Here is a 16,907-nt window from a genome sequence, read left to right as displayed (position 1 = left end):
ACGCTGGTTGTTTCGTCAGGATCGAACTCACTGCTCTCAGCTCTCTAACCAGCTGTGTGAGTAATGCTTAGCATATGTAAATCGCAAGAAAAGAAATAACACAGTATGTTCTTTTTTCAAAAACAATATATTACTTATTTAACAATTGAAGAAAAGTAACCTTTTCTTTATTCAATAACTTAAATTTTTCAGCTTATTTGGTGAATATTATTAATATCCAATTTCGAAAAACATCAATGTTGGGAATACCCTGGCAAACATCAATGTAAGGAATACCGGACAATGGTCCTCACTTCTTTGCCGGACTCTTACACTAGTTATTAGGAATAATATGGCGATTATTAAAAATACACGCCTTACTTACGAAGGAGAACAAAATAAAGTATGAATCTACTTGTTTCATCTAGAAAATTCTTTTAACCAATACAAATAAATCATAATAATGTTTAAAAAAAATGAAATTGTTAGATTTCATACTTTGTCAGTAAGTTAGTTGTATTGTTTGTTAGTACCTTAGTATTAAGTAGTCTTGATAGTATGAACGAGATTAATTTTGATTTCAGTCAGCTTTGTTTTTAAAAAAAAAATTTATGTAAACAACGTGTTTACAACTATGTATAAGGCATTTTAGCAGTTTGAACTGGGGAGATTTCATCCTCTTTGTTACTAACAATATCTTTCATAAAGTCATAATTTACGCGATATTTGAATGTTTCTTTACAACTTGTATGTTAAGTACGTTTTTCAGTGTTCAACTGTTTATTCTGATGAATAACGTTGATGAAAAGGTTCTATATGCTTATATATTGATAGAAGGATTAATAGCTTTATTGCTGGAAGAAAACGCTACATTAGAACCTGCATTAACCCTTTCACTCCTTATATTGCTTCTTCAATAGATTTTCCTGAATTCAATGCCTGGTCTTAGGGATTTTTTTTTTTCATAACTAACAAAGTATTGATACTCATTTATGAATTACCTTTTTACATTGTGGATTTTCCCCACTTTTACAATTAAAATAAACATTTCTTTTCTTTTTCTTGAAAAGATTGTCTGGTTACTAGCGTAACAAAGGTAAATCCTCCTTTTTTTTTTCTTCAAATTTTATTGTTGATTTTTTCATTTTGTTTTCCAATTGAAAATGTAAGAAAATTTTTCGCTACCGAAATTAGAATTCGCTTTATAATAAAAACCAATCGAACAGAGAACTAACTATTCCCATCAATTTTTAAACTAAACCAAATAAAAAGCAAAAACCAATATTTTTATTTTTCAAACTGTAAAAGAAATAATAAAAGGGTTAACAAACTTTACGCACTTCTCTGTTATAAAGATCTTGAATAGCGAAAGGGTTAAAGATATATTTCCTAAAGTCATAAAATCAATTTTAGCTTCTGCCGTGATTTTGATTAACTGCTTGCAATTTCCTGCAGAAATAATGGAAAACGGAAGCACTTTAATCTCGTATGACAAATCAAAAAGAGGATCTGTATCGAAATGAAAGTTTTAAAGATTAGAAAAGCAATGCTTCATGTTAGAACATGTCGGAGAGAAGAAAGTAGCTTTAGCCATTTAAAGCCTTATTTTCTAATAAAGCTCACATCGACAAGGAATTTATTTCACGAAAACGCATGCATTTTTAAATGATACTCAAGAAAATGTCTGCATTACTTTCGTTGTTTGTGAAACCATTATTATGGAATGCCTAAATACAGGGGAAATCGCTACTCCAGCTTTGATTTTTATCGTCTAGCATATATGAAGAATGAAGATAAAATGCTGTTGTTTCTTATCAAATACTGTTGTTGCTTTTCAATCAGCAAGCCTGCTTGAGACCAAGTGAATTTCTAAGGCAAAGGGTGTATTTCTGGTTTTCTCTTTCTGTGGCGCCATCTATGGCCAAGAATATGACTTCCGTCGCGTACACGTTGCAGCCCGTTTCACAGGGAGAACCCAATCATACATCCATACATTCATCCACTGATCGTAATTTTGATCTGAACCAGAGAGCGATTAATCTCCAATTCAATGGAAACTTGGAGGACTTTGTGATCTCGACAGATTTAAAATGCACGAGTCGCTATTTACACGCGAGGATTCTTCGGCCGGAGGGATTCGAACTATGTTCTCACGAACATTAGCCCAACGTTCTACCAACCAGGCTTTCCCTGCCGAAGATTAAAAAAAACTGCATATTAAGAAATTTCCTATGGTAATATTACCTAACATTTTTTAACCATATTGAGCTTGAGCCTAGGAGATGTTCTATCGAAAAGTTTATTTGCCTTCAACTACATTTTGATAAGAGCCTCATGAAAGAAACTACTGTATTTATGTAATGAAATAGATGCCAAGGGAAGTTCATCTAAGTCACATATAAAAATATATCAAGATTAGACTACAAAAGATATTATTGCGTACTTAATAAAGAAGATACGTCACAATCTACACTGCAAAAAATTTCGGGTCAAATTACGGTAAAAAGCACCGGCATTTAGGGTACCAATCTTTTTTGTTGCAAAATTTATTTTTACGGGAACATGGTACGGAACAAAAAAACTGGATATACCGTTATTTTACTGTAATAATTATCGTAAAAGCACCGAATCACTCTAATTGAATAAATCAAACTACGTCAAATTACTGTCAAATTACAGTATAATATTTTACTGTTGATGCATCCAAAGTGCCGGTACTTTATGCCATAATTTGATGCAGAATTGTACACAGTGTAGTATTTTATTTTATTACCGTTGAACAGCCGACCCATTTCATGACTATCAGTAGAGAGATTTCTCAAATTTAAGTTAGATTCCGCCTGCTCCCGTACCTAAGATTTAAAGCAACTGCGTAGATTAAGAGGAATGCATTGCAAAATGATGATTCGATTTATAAAATGGAAAAATTAATCTTGTGATTTGACACGAATTTTTTAATTTAATAAAGAAAAATATTTATTGGCTTTAGTTAAAAATTGTGGTTGACTAACTGCACTAGGTCCATAAAAAACTAAATATTTTTTTCGTTATTTAAAGTCATAGAATATATTTAGTTCAATTATACAATTTAATTGGAAGAAGTTTGACTTCCACGGCCATTGTAAGTGTTTCTTTTGAGTTTGAGGTTGGAGGTAAGATGACATTCCACTGTGTTAGCGCTTTTCAAAATGTTTTTTTATTTTTTTACGGGTGCATATACTTCAAAATTTACGTTCGGGACAGCACGGAATGTAACGCATAAGTACTAGATCTCGCTCATGTTCAACTCCGTAGCCTTATAATATTAAAACTTTCCCAGAAAACAATGGAACTAACAGCCTCCGTGAAGGTCCTTTTGTTGCTGTTGTTGTTTCCCATCCCCACTGGTTCACAGATTCATGAGTCTATTCACCCTCAGGAAATCAAAAAATAAGACCGGGTCGCGCAGAACATCCTCCTTTTCAAAATCCACACAGCTAAGGAGGTGGGCCGGGCTGGCTGCACTGGAGGAACATTTGTTGCAGGTGGGATAGATCTTTCGCTTTTGTTCATACCTCGTGCACTTTATGTGACCACTAATGAATCTAGTGAACGCTGTCTGATCGTCTTTATTACCTTTGAAGGTCAAAGCACGACCCGGCTTACCCCCAGAGTACCAGATATGTACTGGGGGAGTATTCCAGACTAGCTGGACACCTTGCTTTCTAATGGAGTGAATTTCGGAGGATGTGAGTGCCAAACTTTCATTTGTGCCAAGTTTAGCCAGCGAGTCAGCGATCTCATTCCCGTACAGACCAACGTGGGACGGAATCCACTGCAAATAAATATCCCACTTCACCGAAAGTTTACTGAGAAGTTGTAAGATTGCCGTTCCAGCCCTATCTCCCACTCTGGGTCATGCAGCTAAACGGCATTTGCGTTACATGAATTAGAAAACTGCGGAAACATCCCTTGAGTAACCCGACGACAGAAAGATTACTTATGGTAATGATGGACAGATGAATGGTCGAGACAGACTCATTGAACTGAAAATGACTCATTGAACTGGTCAAGCACTGAAAATACGTAACGTCAGCACTGTGGTCGGTGAAAGCCAGGAGCAGAATTATTATCGAACAAGCATTACTAGTATTCGATGGGAGGGGAGAGCTCTACGTCTGAACCATCTCAACTGTGTCGTAAGGCCGCATTTTTAAAATTCGATTTCTCAGGAATTATCCGACCGATTTCAGTCAAATTGCTGTTTAAAATTACATTCTTTAAAATGATTTAAGATATTATACATTACAATTCAAAATTTTTTCGATGATTATCATTAAATAAATAATAAATTTTTGCTAAAATTAATTTTTCGCTTGGAATTATTTTTGGATAAGAAAATTGTATAATTAAGGGAAAATTTTTTAAACTCGTTTTAGAAGTTTGAGTGATGAAACACTAGTGAATTTAAAATTTCTCCTGATCCAACTATTTGGGACCCTATACTTTGCAGGGGGGGGGTATAAATCCGAATCAATGGAATTAAAGGTATATTTATTCATAAAAAGCACGTTTTTGTACCTGATTTTGTAAACTTAAAAATCATCTGCACAAATTAATTAGCCCACTTGACGTCATCCCCTCGGAACATTAAGATTGAGTCCTAGTTCGTTGAGATAGGGTCATTGGATCTAAAGTCATTCAAGATGGCCGTTTATTTACACACAATGTTAATTTACTTAAACAAGGAGTCATAAAGAGGAATGTTAAACCAGGTTAAAACTATATACTTTTCCTTGTTATGAGAACACAAAGATAATAAGGGACGATATGGAAGAAAAAATGGAAGCAATGCCTAATAAACGAAAAAAAAAAAAGAGAATAGAAGATCTTATTAACGAAATGTTGGAATCGGTGTTGTCTTATGCTTTGAACGAAAAACATAGGGAATAGACGACATTCTGGAATAAGGAATGAAAACGATATCTTCTGCTTAAAAACGACAAAAAGAACGAAAGACATTTTTAAAAAAGAACAAAATCTATATTATTTTCCAGTTAGTGAGAAGAATCAGAGAAATAAACGATCATTATATCATAAGGGCAAATAAAACGTTGCTTTTAAATAAAATGAATGATTTCATCTAACTATGCTAAATTTTTTTACTATTTAAACCTGGCAACAAAATATCTCTTTTAGAATAAAATCACATTTAGGTATCTTAAAAATCTTATAATGCTGCTTTGAGTAAGTTTTTTTTTAATTTTGGTAAGAATTGAAAAAATTTCTAGAGGTTTAAGAAGAAAGAATTGTTTAAACGTAATTTATTCTTCGACCAAAAGTCAATGTAAGAAAGAAAGGGGAGATTTCAGAATGAACAGTAAAAGTTCTGTTTCCAAGTAAAAGTCTTTAGAGATAAGCAGATTATCCACTTACAAAACAAACTCGATCCGACTGCGACTCACTCACATAATTTAATCAGAAGTCTTCTTAGAATTCCAGAGACATTGTTTCAGTCACATGATTGCCAATATACCCGAATCCGAATATAAAAATTCATCTTTTCCGCCTCTTTGGGGCATTACAAATTTCGAACGCATGATATGTTTTTTCAAAATGTATTTTAGGATGGCGGAATATATGATTGGTGCAAAATAAAAAGGGAATAGTACTCTGCTTGAGAGCTGTAATATATCCTACGAACTCAATCCCTTAAATGACTCTTGTTTTTCAATCCCTTAAATCCCTTGATCTTTCTTTTTTTTCTTAAACAAATTTTTGTATTTTTCTTTTTATCTTCTTTATTATTACATCATATTAAAGTTTGAGGATTTATCTATCCTGTTTCCTTTAATCGTCACTTTGGTCACTGTTTTTTAGATGCCAATCCTGCTGTTTGTATATACACATCATAACAGCTCCCCGACATGTCCTTGAAATGCATTGAATCTCAACTTTCCCTTCCCTGCTCCAATTTAGATTGAATATTACTAAGCACCCTACCTGTGTACTGAACTTGACTACCACTTGTGAGAAAAAATGATTACCACCTGTTCCTCAAAGTTGTACGAATATTTGTCCAGAAGGAGATTTTGCCTCGTTGACTAGAGGAATAGTGAGGTTCAATGCAAGGATATACCGGAGATCTAGTACGATATGGGCACACAAAAGTTGTTGAGGCTCCTGGAAAAATAAATCATACGAAATGTCAATTATTTAAAAATAAACAAATGTTCTATCATTAAAATCTTTTGATATTGTAAACAAATGCATTTTTTTAAAATTTTTAAAACAAATAAGAAAAAACGTAACTTTTGGATCGTTCTTGCAATATAAAATATTGAAGTAAACTTTGAATCAGCGGATCGAAAGTATTTTTTTGCATTGTAAGTGCTAAAATTTAAATTTTAAGTAATATTCTGTATATTTATATCGAATACCGTTAAATCAGGAGGAAAATTACTGAAGCAATTCAGCGGGAAAAAATTTTGCTGTATTTGAAAAATAAAAGATATTCTGTGAAATTTAAAATGGCAATACGAAATTATAAACTTAAATATACAAAAATAGCGTTTAATGCTTTTAATAAACAATAAAGCGTGTTTCAATTTTTTAAAGTTCATCTTCATCACACAAAAAACACAGGAGGCAATTTACTAAAATATGCACTCGTTGAAACGGAACAAGACGTACATAAATCCCATTCTTATTGTAAGCATACTGGCGAAAACCTTGTCATTTCAATTGATATCCAATATGTTACTGATTTTTTTCATAATTAAGAAATTTTCTTAAATTGTTCTACGATACTTCTTTGTTCCTGAGATTAATTTAAACTCTTCGGTAATTTGTAGAATTGTTACCTATTTGTAGAATTGTACCCTATTTTTCTTCACAACCCGCTTCAATTTTCTGTCAACGAAAAAAAAAAAATAAATAAAAAAATTTATAAAAAAGAAGAAAAAAAAATTTACTTTAAAATACTGAATTTAAAACCTGGATTTATTCTTTTATAAATTAGAGAGCACAAAGTCCTGCTCGCTACCAGTCATCAATCTCGGTACTGCTTTCGTAGTCCCTTTCATCTTGCTTTCCTTTGTCTTGTTAAGTGCCCTTAAGAACTTATTCTTCCATATTTTGATATCATTACGAAGCTACTACCGATAAAGAAACTAAAAGTCAAGATGCTAGAATGAATAGTTATGAGTTCACAAATATGCATTCTGGAATAGTCAATTGTATGTATTACATGCAATTGTATGTATTACATGCTCTTAAAAATATCTCCTACAAAGGTTGTAAAAAAATGTTCAAAAATTGTTAATTTAAAACAATAATTTAACAAATCAATACCTCTGGGGGCACTGGATGGGACATCGATCGCTCTCTGATTCAGGTCAAAATTACAATNAATGCGCGAATTAGGGGGTAAAAGCGTCAACGATGATTTTTTGAAAACTTTATGGTTTCAGAGACTGCCTCAAGAAATTCAAACAATCTTATCAATTAGCTCTGAATCTTTGGACAATTTAGCCAAAATGGCTGACAAAATTTCAGAAGTCCGTACGACTCCGACAGAAACTGGCGTATTTGCTATTGGGCAACACACTACGGAAAGCTCACAGCGCAATCCTCCGTCTGAAATAAGCGTTTTGCGAAACGAGATAGCTTCGTTGAGTGCAGAAGTTAAGAGATTATCTCGCGAGCGTAGTAGAGATCAGTCTCGATCACGATATAACAAATCTCCCTACCGACATCAAACTCCTTCAAGATCGCGAGGCGACCCAAAATTTTGCTTTTACCATAACAGATTTGGCGCTCGTGCAAAACATTGCAGAGAGCCTTGTGCTTATAATCAAACTAAAATTATATATATATATATATATATATGTATGTATGTATTTATATATATAAAACTTTTATTTAATGCTTTAAAATGCCCCACCATTTTGCCCCATCGACACAATTTGTCCACTTTTAAATGTACCTTTCGTGGATGACATCATAAAACAACCAGTTTTGCATCGTTCAAATAATTTTAAATTTTGACTAATAGTCTTTGGCATTAACTTTTTGAGAAATATTATTAAATGCTTTCTATAATTTTCATTTACGGAGAATAAAAATAAATAAAGAAAGTGGTTGGTTACGAGTCATGTGGAGACTGTGTTTGCAATTTATTGAAGAGCATGCTATTACCTTAAAATGCCAGTAAAAATATCGAGGTAAGAAATTTCACAGTCAAATTCAGTTACATTGTTCTCACGTTTGCCCTGAAAAAAATTATTTTTCTGAATTTTAAACTTATTCGGATTCTGCTTAGATTTGAATTAAGTGTTTTTTTTTCAGGGAATGTCCTTGCTTCTTTCTCTTTAATAGTTTTTTTTTATCTTTAACATTCAAATATTTTTAAGCGTGCCCGAGTCACTAATAAATATTCATAATGGCGATAGAAAGAAAGGAACGCACATGCACGTAGTTATATGTGGAAAAAACTAAATGCTTTTAGAAAATGCACAGTGCGCGCAAAAAGGGGAAAGAAAGAAAACTGACCGCCCACTGAGAATAATTTTAGATCTAATGATCGGATCTTCACGTTCTAAATCTAAGTCTTAATGGTTCAAGGGGGCGACCTCAAATGATAGGTAATTAGTACTGACGATAGTTTTAGTTTCGAAATCAGACACAAAAATGTATCTGCTCTAAATAAACTAAACTTTTTTAGCTGATAGGTATTTCCGAGTTCCAAACTCTAAGAGGCAGATGCAATCAAGAAAATATGGTTCCAGTAGTTAGCAGAGCGATCCAAAGTTTGGACCTCTTAATAATAATTTTACTTTTTGCGTAGTTCCCTAATCCTTGAGAGCTCTTTAAGCAAATTGAAAAGCAATTTTGCACGTAATTATGAAATTCGTTTATACTAAGGTATGCACCGGGCAAAAAATAACTTTCAATAAATATTTAATATTTTTTTTTATTATTATATTTAAAAGTAGCAGAAAAAATCTGGAATTGCATGGTATACAATTTTTACATCATTTTAAGGAATGTAATTTTACTTGCTTAAATACAAAATTTAAACGAAATCGGTTGAACAGATAAATCGAATAGTTTAAAAAATCCTATTATTATTTACGTGCTTACAGCTGTACTCTGAGTTTTAAAATGGAGAAATAAAATACACGTGATTTTTTAACATTATTCTTAATTACAAAATTTTTCGTTACATTTGGCAAATTAATCGATATTATTCCCTCGATATTATTCCAAATAGCATGAGGAATCCCATGAACCTAAAAATGAAAATTTTATAATTTTGTGTATATATTTGCCTTTATTTTGACAAAAATTCTTATTAAGTATATACAAGGAGGATAATAAAACGTTCTATATGTATTTTACCACAAAAGTGCACAAAATAAGAACTTAGTTGAAAAAATAGTAACTCTCCTGTAAGCTTTTGTAAACATAATTTTCCTTATCTTTTAATGTCTAAAGAATGGAATTAATACAATCAAGCACTCAACACATTTGATAGAATCAATCAATTAAAAAACTATAATGCAAAGAAGCAAACAGTTTAAAATATTGTTACAATTACGGAGTTCCATATTTGTTTATTTTTCAAAATCCAGAGAATCTAGTTAGTGTTATCATAGCATCAGCAAACTAGTTAGTAAGATGAGAGAAACTTAAGTTTTGAAACTTTAACGACACGGAAGCCATTAATGTATACAAGAGCTTGGTAAAATGCTGCAAATCTTCATTTCATTGTTACTTTGTAGATGAGTAATATTTCGTGCACACAAAAGGCTTTGAAAATTTAGCTCCAACATGTATACTAAACTGTAAAATGCTTATTTATTTACTAAAATATAACTTAAAAGTACATATATTACATCATTATTAATAGTGACATACACATTCTTATAAGACAAGTATTTCTCTACTATGAGTCTTGTTCTGTACCCACCACCGTGAAATAGTATCATCAATAAACCTGTCAAGTACTTTTAATCCAGTTTTCACCGGGATTGAGATCGATAATGATTCGTTAAGATTTGATATTTTCTCATTGCATAATAAGTATACTTTTGATTTAATTTTTAACAAAGGTTTTGAAAGTATGTTTTTAGAGTTATTACGCAATGTCTTGTGTATACAAAACTAGCAAATTCTTTTCTACTTACTCAAATATAATCTTGAATTTAAATATGAATTTACTATTACCAGAGTCCACCACATCCTTAAAAGATAAGTATTCCTTTCACTATGAGTCTAGTTTTTTGCCCACTACATCGTTAATCCTGCGTTCACAGAGGGATTAACCTCGATAATGATTTCTTAAATATTGATATTTTATCTTGAGTAACTCCCATTATATGTAATTTCAGACTTAATTTTTTACAGAAATTCCAGAAGTACATTCATATTTTAAAGGTGACTAAAAACTGTCCTGTATGTACTAAGCTATCAAATTCATATCATGTTTACGTAAATGTAATTCATGGATTCAAACATAACTCTACTATTATTAGAGACCTCCACATTCTTATAAGTCAAATATTTCTTCCACAAGTCCCGATACAGCAAAGTAGCATCGTTAAAACGTTTTCCTATGAGTTTTAAAGGCTAGCTTTGGAGACGAACAAAAATAATAAATGAGGTTGTTATTTCTAGCAACTCGTAGTCATATTTCTCAGGGGTAGAATATCGTATAAAAGTGATCAATTGATGGGAAATTCGGATATTCCAGCTACTAAACAGCCATTTTTCTCTTGTGGTTTTTTTGTTGCCATTTTACTTATGCGACCTATTTTAAAATTTATCGTTGCCACTTTATTGAAAGAAGTTTATTTCCGTTGGAGTAAACTAATGGGTATAAAGCTTAGACGGTGTTTTTTTTTTTTACTTTTGGTTATTTTTTTTACTTTGAATATCAATATGGATTTTAATAGTAAATGGTTTATTTTATATAATGTCTTTTATAGATACAATATTAGATTTTATTTTACTTTTATTATCAAAACTTGTATATAGCAAGCGTTGCGAGAAAGTTGTGATTATTTATCTCTTTATGAGTGGCTAATTTATCAATATTATTACATTAGAACTTAGTTTATGCTTTTTAGTGCTATAAATTCGTAATAGTATAAAGTTGCTTAAAAGATAAAATATTATATTTTGCTTTTCAACTTTTGTGTTTACCCTGTACTTTTGATCTCTTAAAACTACAAAAATGTTTGTTCTAAGATAATGAATAGTGGACATTTACTACCAGGAGCTAATTTAGATCCCCATCCCAAAACCTATTTTTTAATATATTTATTAGTCCGTTTGGGAAAAATGTCGGAGAATATTTTTTTGCATTTATTTAACATTAGTGATTGTTAGAAATAGTAAAACTGTAGACGATTCTATTTAAGATTTCATTGCACGTTCCTTAATGTTTAATAATTTTTGAGATGCTAATGAATGATTTTTTAATGTTTAATGATTTCAATTTGATTTATTTGAGAGCTCAGAATTAATTTTAGGTTAAAATAAATTTTAGGTTACCATAGTTTTAATTTAATGACTAAATTGTCCTAATAGACCAACACGCGGAGTGCTCGGCTTAGCAATATTTTCCTCAATAGAGTAATGTATACAACTCTCAAAGGAGAAGAAGCCACAGTTCTCTGGTGTTATGTTTTAGTTTAATGCATGCGAAAATTCTTCTTTAATTCGCCTACATTGGTTTATATTCTTGTAACAAACTTGATTAAACTTTTACTTTGTAGTTTCTTAAAACCTTTATAAAGTGCATTAATATACAAACTTCATGATTAATTTTTTACTTGAGATTGAACCACTAATTACAACTAATTCTACAAAAATAATCTAATTTATAAAATTAGCAGCATGAAATGTGCAACGTTTGTAACAAATTCACATTTCTTTAATTGGAGGTTGAAAGAGACCAGAATTGACAAGCCTTCACTAACTCCACCATGTATCATAATAGCTCCACGAAGACATATCTTTGTTTATACTTAATGTTAGTCAATTTAAACTGCACAAATCAATAATTGATATCAAAATAGGTATAAAGCCTTATAGATAGTGACTTATTACCACATTTTGTTAAAATTCTGAAAATTGTTGTTGGTCATTAAGGTAGAGGGAGTGCGATTATTCTTGTTTTCCATTGTGCGCCATCTATGGCCAAGAATTCGACCTCTGCCACACCCATACGTCACACCCGATTTATAGGGTGAACACATTCATTCATCCACATATCGTAATTTTAACCTGAACCAAAGAACGATCTATCTCCAATTCAGTAACCCCCCCCCCCAAAGGTATAATTTGATATGGGAAAATGTATGACTTTGTGACTCGATATACTTAACGTGCACCAGTCACCGTTTACTACACAGGGAGTCTTCGGCCGGCTGGATTCGAACTCCCATTCCCATGAACGTGAGTCCACCGCCCTGCCAACTAGGCTATCCCGGCCCCAATTCCGAAAATAAAATATGTAATATGAGAAAATAAAAAGAGTAACGAAAAATTTTTAGTGTTACTTTTGCCTCTGAAAAACATTCTTTTTATAAATTTCAACAAAAATATTCATTGTGTGATTATACAACTGCAGATGGAAGTGTAAATCAGTAATGTAAATCTGCAAAATCTCACCGAAGAAAATTTGACCAATAGAGAAAGTTATTCAAAATATCCACTCTAGCCCCATGTCCACACCAGTTTCCATCTTTTGTGGCTGATTGATTAGTGTATGTTATGTTATAAATTAAGTTTATGCCTATTAGGTCACAAATTTGTAAAAACATATTGTTTCTTTATGTAAGCAGTAATTGGTTTTGCATTTCATTTTTGTTACAAATTGCTTGTATAAAATAAGTGTTACAAAAAAATTATGTGAGCTAGTTACTTGAAATTTATATTTTTATATGTGACTCTTTACACATTTTTACATTTGAATTAAGCTTGACAGTTACTGGGGATATAAATTTCAGTTAACTGATCATTTTTTTTATCTTTTTTCAATATTCTAAACTAATTGTGTCTCAAACTTCTTTAAGAAAACTTTTTCTCTCCCAAAAGAAGTGCAATAAAATTTACCACAGATGAAAAAAAAATGCGCTATAATAATTCGTAAGGAATGGTCAGTATTGGAAACTCAGCATCAAATACTTAGTATCCTTGGTGACGCCTAACGCAATTCTTGTGTACGAGAATGAACAAACTATTTTCTGAAATTTTTGCAGTGCAAAAATTGTTGGTAAGTAAGGAAAGTTATTTCACAAAACTGTAATTCTTTTTTACGTATAAAATAGTTTTTATTTTTATTTTAAAGAATTTAATTATTTATTTCATTGTATAAATGTAAACATTGTAAAAAGAAAATAATTTTTATTAAACAAAAAAAACAAAAAAAAAACTCGAGGCTCCTCTTGCCAACTCCCGTAATTGATTCTAATTCATAATTCTTTTTCTTTTTTTCTCTTTTTGCTGCTATTGCGATTTTTAACTACTTTAAACTTTAGCTGAACCATACGTACTGAAAATACTATACTACTATAACATTATCCATTTTATTTGTTGTGAACAAAATTATCCATGCTTAAATTTATCCTTAACATATTAGCTTAACCTTTAAAAAATTTAAATATTTGTAAAGTTTAAACTACCTATTTTTTAATTTGTTCTTTTAAATATACTATTCATTGAAATGTAATTTTTTTAGCTTCACGAAATCTAAGCAAAATATAAATATATATGTATGAATCATAAAACAAGCAATTACATATTTTTTGAAATGAATCATTTCAAATTTGTCTTCTTGAAACTATATATCTTGAAACCCCAGTCTTTAAAAGCATTTTTAGTATCATACTATCATTGAATGAAGCTTAATTATAGACCAAAAATATACAGAGACGCGCATTTAAATATGCCTCAGCTATCATTAATTTCTATATTATTTTATTTTCCCTTTTTAGTTTCGCCGATGTGATGCAATGATGACAACTCAGAATAAAAATAGCAAAACTCAAATACAATGGAATCTTTGAGTTCGTCACACAATCGCCCATAAGGAAAAAGGTAAGTGGTCAAACTTTTATTCTTATTTACATGATTTAGAAGTTATAACAAGGAATCGTAAAAAACGGGGTAGAGAAAATTTTATGGCAATAAAACAATTGTGTGGGGTTTATAGTGTAGTATAGCATAAAATTCGCTTTGAAATCGCTTATCCAGTTTGTTATCGTGTTCTTAATAAGATATTCTTAGATGTTGCTTCTAATTTAGGAAAGTAAGTACTTTATAATTTATTGTTTATAATTTTTCCAGTATTGTTTGTAAAATTATTTTTGTAAATATCACTGCTAAAGTGTAGAAATCGATTCTACAGATTATCTTGCTAATCTGTAGATTAACTAGGGTGATCCGTTGAAGTGTCAAAACATTGTTTCATTTCTCAAATTAACTGGACAATCTGCATACTGCCTAGATAATCTGCACATTACCCATTATGCACTCGTTAAAGTGAGAATGAAATACTTGCTGGAACGATAGCGACGTTTATGCACACTTAAATTAATATAATGTGATTTACTTTTCATTACTAAAATTAAGTTGCGACAATTAAACAATCAAAATATTAGTTGTTAGAATCAATCATAAATTATCAATCCTTTTAAATACTATGATATAAAGATTTAAAGGGTATAAAATCTTATTTCTTTAAAAGAAATTAACGTGATGTTATTTATTTAGTTTACAAAACATAAATAATCGAGTCAATTAAACAATCAAAAATTAGTTGATAGAACAAGAAAAATTAATTATTCTATTTTAACGATAGGTCAACCAGTAACGCGTACATTATCAAGGAAATAGCAGAAAAAACTTGATTCCGAATTTCTAACGAATCACGTTAGTTTGGTAATATAACATGATTTCGATTTGCTCTGTAACTTATGATTTGGATATGTTAAGCTAAATGTTCAAAAAAGAACGTGTTTCTTATCATCAGTAGTTCAAAATGGTAGGCATAGAGTACATCGCAACATTAAGATGAGAAACTGTTTCCTTAGGTAATTAAAAATGGTAGTCATCCAGTAGTTTTTAATTACCTGATAAAGGGAAGTTCGTTCTTCCCGGAGCACTGAGTTCCATTTTCCAGTAAATGGTTACTAAAGCAATCCTAATAATTACTCAAATAAGTTAATAATTATCTCCAACTCTTCATGGATTTAAATATCATTAAATAAAGATTCCACCAATCTGATGCTACCCTAGTGGTATTTCGTTTTCGTATTTTGTGTGTTTTGTCCAAACTCAGTTCAAAGTACCGTTTGATATTGCAAACCTAGTGATATTTCCACTTTTGTTTGATACAAACTAAATTTGAATTGATTATCGTCTTAAATTTGCTGTTTGTTTTTTGTTAATTTAGGTGCAATGCAATTAATATTTATACATTTATTTACATTTAATCAGTAAAATGCACATGAAAAACATATTTTATATATTCAATAAAGTTAAAGTTAAATTAAATGAAACATTATTGAACAGTTATTTCAATAAAATGTCATTTAAGTATAGTTAAAATTTATAAAACGCCATTGAAGTATAATTAAATTTAATGAAACGTAACGTCCCATTTGTATTATTTTTATCGATAAAGAAAGTATTCAGAATGATTATTTTGATGTTAGTTCCTTTAAATTTTATTATAAAATCTTATTAAAATATATAGTAGATATCAGTTTTAAATATTCAAACTTTCTCTCTAAGGTATTAATTCATCGGTACAATATTTTAGTATTTGTCCCAAAACATTTTATTTAAATTGTAACTAGAAAACATCGTTTCACGACTGTTTATAGTTTCATTTAGTGTTTAGAAGAAGAAAAAAGCAAAGAATTTTAAATATTTATTCACAAAAAAATATTTCCTGTTTAATACGTATTTTAGCAAACAGTAAAAGATTGCATAAAAAATAAAGTAATATAATTTAAAATACATAATGTTTAGATTAGTATATTTTCTTTATCATTATTTGACTTTTTTTTGTATAGTTAATAGATAATTCATAACTATAATATAAAAAATAATAAATAACTTTTTTTATGATTTACTATCGTTTTTTTTAAACAATAACAAAACTGAAAAAAAATTTTCCCTTATTTTTGTATTTCTTTAATTTTTGAATTCATTGAATGACGTTATTAAAAAATTATATTTGTAAAATTCAATAAAAGATATTAAATAATACCCTTAAAATACAATTCGTAAAGTTTCTATCCATATTAGAATTGCAAAATTCCTATATCAGATGTGATCATGCAAATTTTAAATATGCCAAAAAAAATTTTTTTCTTGACGTAGAATCACAGAATCACGTGATTTCGAATAACGTTTAAAGTCGTGATATATGTTTCAACAAGCACTCAATTCTCGATTCTTGTGAATTCAAAACAATAACTTACGTGCTGTGTGATCCTCATTGGTGTATTTGGGTAAAATATAACTTCAGATCGTGACATATGAATAAAAGTGGGTATTCTCAAATGAATTACATCATTTAATTGATTGGCTCTTACAACTTTTCATTATCACGTTTTATAATTTACTTTTTCTGAACATTTGTAGATATGGAACAGTTTGTATCCTCACTTGTATGGTTTTATGTCGAATTTATGAGTGTCCGTTTTTGAGTTTGAGTGAACAAACAATACGCTCTGTTTTTTTCTTTCTTTAAGAACACGTTCACTCCGTGTTCATATTGTATATTGTAATATGTTTTGTCATGAATTATAAAATTTTACGCTCCTATGCAGACATGCACTTTCTTTGAAAAAAAAAAACTTTTTTTTTTGCTCAACCCCTTGATTTGTTTGTGTGTATATATATATATATATATATAATATATATAT

At 30.4% G+C, this 16,907-nt stretch overlaps 1 protein-coding gene across 1 annotated transcript in view; it reads left to right on the top strand.

Moving 5' to 3' along the window:
- LOC107444936 (probable G-protein coupled receptor No18) overlaps positions 1-16,907 on the top strand; it is a 256,570-nt gene that overhangs the window by 106,437 nt on the left and 133,226 nt on the right. The window contains exon 2 of the mRNA XM_016059213.3: positions 13,965-14,067. The gene's annotated coding sequence lies outside the window, so the exon portion shown is untranslated. The remainder of the gene's footprint in view (positions 1-13,964; positions 14,068-16,907) is intronic.

Source organism: Parasteatoda tepidariorum, chromosome 1, assembly GCF_043381705.1.
Source record: "Parasteatoda tepidariorum isolate YZ-2023 chromosome 1, CAS_Ptep_4.0, whole genome shotgun sequence".
Classification (NCBI taxonomy): domain Eukaryota; kingdom Metazoa; phylum Arthropoda; class Arachnida; order Araneae; family Theridiidae; genus Parasteatoda; species Parasteatoda tepidariorum.
Note: the sequence above shows the minus strand (reverse complement) of the source record. Positions and strands in the feature narration are given on the sequence as shown.